The sequence below is a fragment of the Malania oleifera genome, chromosome 4 (genome assembly GCF_029873635.1).
Source record: "Malania oleifera isolate guangnan ecotype guangnan chromosome 4, ASM2987363v1, whole genome shotgun sequence".
Lineage (NCBI taxonomy): Eukaryota > Viridiplantae > Streptophyta > Magnoliopsida > Santalales > Ximeniaceae > Malania > Malania oleifera.
In genome coordinates this window covers 108,082,454-108,085,673 of record NC_080420.1, presented here as the reverse complement: position 1 = coordinate 108,085,673, position 3,220 = coordinate 108,082,454, and the positions used below count along the sequence as shown (strand labels likewise).

Below are 3,220 nucleotides of genomic sequence, written 5' to 3'. Positions count from 1 at the left end.
ATTCGAAAAGTCAACAATTTACACTTCAATAAATAATTATTTTATATATTACATTTTCAAAGTACTTTTTTTAAAGTAAATATTTTTTCAAAAATATTTTTTAAAAGAAGATACTTATTTGATATTTATTTATAATAAATAATATAGACTACTTCTAAAAAAAATACTTATTTAGATAAATATTTTTTTAAGATACCTTTTTGATTTCAAATCATCCCCAAAAAGACATTTTTGTTTAACATATGACCCTACAAAAATTTTATAATTTTGTTACATGTTTTTTACAACAATTAAGGGGTTGTTTGATATCATTGTCAACAATTATAGAAACAGAAACTAGAAACCAAAATTAAAAATGAAAAATAATAATTAAAAATCAGAAACCAAAACATGTTTCGTTAATATTTATAAAATTAAATAAATTAAAATTTTAATTAAAATTAGTCAATTTTATCTTTAATTCAAAGAATATTATAGAAATATGATTAAAATAATAAAATTATAAAATAATAAACATTAAAAATGCAATAATAAAAATAAAAATTATTATAACTATTTTACTTAAGTGTTATACTTTTAAATTTTACTTTGTAGTAAAAATATTATTAGACATGAAAATTAAAAATGATAAAAATATTTTGTAATTAAATTCATTATTATTTCTTAAAATTTATGTATATTTTTATTTTAATTACATTTAAATTTATATGATCATCTTATTTTTATTTTAATTTGAAAGTGTATAAAATAAATAATTTAATTTAAAATAATTATTTCTAAATATTAAAATTTTTAGTAACATAAAAACTATAAAATTTAATTATTATTTTTTATAAATAACTGAAAATTAATACTAAAAATAAAAAAATGAATAATGTAAACAAACACATTTTTCTAATATACTATTTTACTGTACGGAAACGGAAATTGAAAAGAGAAAAACGATAGCACAGTAACCAAACACGTCTTAAGACACGTCGGATCGTTACAGTACAGCACCGGAGCAACGATGCTCATGGTTGTCAATGGTTCCTGCGTAGGCCTCTGATCCCGTTGCTCTTGACCTACACGAGGCGCCGAAGTTACGGTTCTGGCTTTCGTCGCCGTCGGAATTGGCCTTCATTGAATAATCGTCTGTGAGCTCGTTCATTTTGATTCTCGTCGTGATCGGAATGGGTTCGGTTGGGGCGGCGTTGGCACGATATTAGTTGCCGAAACCTTCATGTCCGAGCCCATCCTCTAGCCGTTTGCCAGAGTCAGGGTGCTGTGTTTTCCTAGATGATGCGTTCGAGTTACAGTATTGCTTTTCGTCGCTGTCGGGATTGGCCTTCTGTGAGCTCGTTCATTTTGGAACTCTTCCGCCCTCGAACAACACCAAAGGGTTTCTTATTGGCTTCTCAATATGTCAAAAAAAAAAAAAAAAAAAAAGTCCTTGTATAGGTAAACAATTATTTATGCTTTTTTTTTTTCTTCCTCGAGAATCCTTGTGGGTTCTTCCATTGAAGTAACAGTTCGAAAAATCATAGTCTGCTTCTCATCCTACCAGCTGGGCTGCCTTTCTGTGTGAAATTCAAGCCAAGCAAAAATCATATTTTTAGTAGTATTCTTTCTTTCCTTCACAGGCACCCAGGAATTCTTTTCATCTGAGCAGAAGATACGCACGGATTTTGAAGAATTGGGTTCTATTTAATTCTCCGGATGATGAGCGACTTAGTGACAAACGGCCACTAATAGTCACTGTTCTATATGCCATCCAATTGTGCTCCCGCTTGATCTCAGCAGCACTCACTGCAATGGTACTGATACCCATCAGTAAGCATTCTTACCTCTTCAATCCTTCCTTTTCTCACCAGAGAAGTGATAGTACTTTTCGGTTGGCAGATTCCCAGAAACCATTTAATTGTACAAATGAGATATAAAGCCAACCCAAGTTAAGAAGTCTAATCCTTAGATTGCTACTCTTATTAATGGATGATGAAGGGGGCCAGAGACAAGATTATATGCCTGAAAAGTCTCAGTCCAAATTAATCGAAGTTTAAAAAAAAAAAAAATCCAATCAAGCTTCAATCAGCAAACTCATTAGCCTCGTTCCCATGAGATTTTTTTTTTTTTTTAGTGTAAGAAGCAAGCTAATGAAGGTGATACCTGTATGTAATTTTTATTTAATATATTAGTATTATCGAATGCATGCGATTATAACACTTCTAGCCCGTAGGTAATGAAGGAAAAAACACAATAATAGGTAAGGGGACATCCCAATGGTCAGAGCTTGGACCTTTGGTATTAGCATTCTCCAATTCCTCATCTCAGGATGGGGGATGGAAATGGAGTACCCATTTTGTGCAGCTCTGGTGACCAAAGAATGAAAGCACGTTGATAGTCTTGCTATAGCCAACCCAAAATTATAGTTTAGTCATGAAACTACTCTCATGTCATCACAATATAGCATGTTTACACCTCCTTGCTGCCTCCATGTTGCCGTGTCAGTATCAGTAATGGTTGAAGGCTTAGAATGTGGTTTGATCTAGTTCATTTTGCTGCTTGTTGTGATGGGACTGGGTCTGGTTGGATGGCATTGGCATTGCTGACCATAGACCAATGCAGTGTCTTAAAACTTTTCTGCCTTCAAAGAACACCAAAGGCCTTCTTGCCTTCTAAAATGTCAAAAACTTGTGCTTATGGCGAGAGGGAGATATGCTTTCTTTTCTTTGACAAGAATCCTAGTTGGTTCCCCTCCATAGAAGTAGCAATTCAGAGAACCATATTTTGCTTTATCCATGAAGCATAAACTCTGGTAACTGCCCTTGGAGTTCCTGGTTCTGATTTGCAAATAGGGAGTTTTGTCTTCATTTAACTACAATTTGCTCTCTCTGCAAATTACAGAATACGCTTACCACACATTTGGGAGCCTCAACTTGGAACTTTAGATTTGTATTTACTTGGATTTGGAAAAAATTCAGTACAAAACTGTGTTGAGTTTCATCCAAATTTACACAAATCCATGTCCAAGGCCCGAATTCCATGACCCTAAACGCAACCTTAAATCACCATAAAGTAATATGCACAAATGGAGAACAGATTTACCCGCTTTAGAAATAAGAAGCATATTTCACCCTGTTTTCCAAGGCAAGAAAATCTAAGAGCCAGTGTCGAACCAAGTAATACACGGACATCAAATGAAAATAATAGTTTCTGAAAAATGCTTAGAAGGAATGCTTCC

The 3,220-nt window shown here is 32.9% G+C and overlaps 1 long non-coding RNA gene across 1 annotated transcript; it reads left to right on the top strand.

The window, feature by feature from the left end:
- Nucleotides 1-937: 937 nt before the first annotated feature.
- On the top strand, nucleotides 938-2,184 carry LOC131154362 (uncharacterized). Its single transcript, XR_009136426.1, has 2 exons — nucleotides 938-1,440; nucleotides 1,623-2,184. It is a non-coding gene; the product is annotated as an uncharacterized LOC131154362 (long non-coding RNA).
- Nucleotides 2,185-3,220: the final 1,036 nt, after the last annotated feature.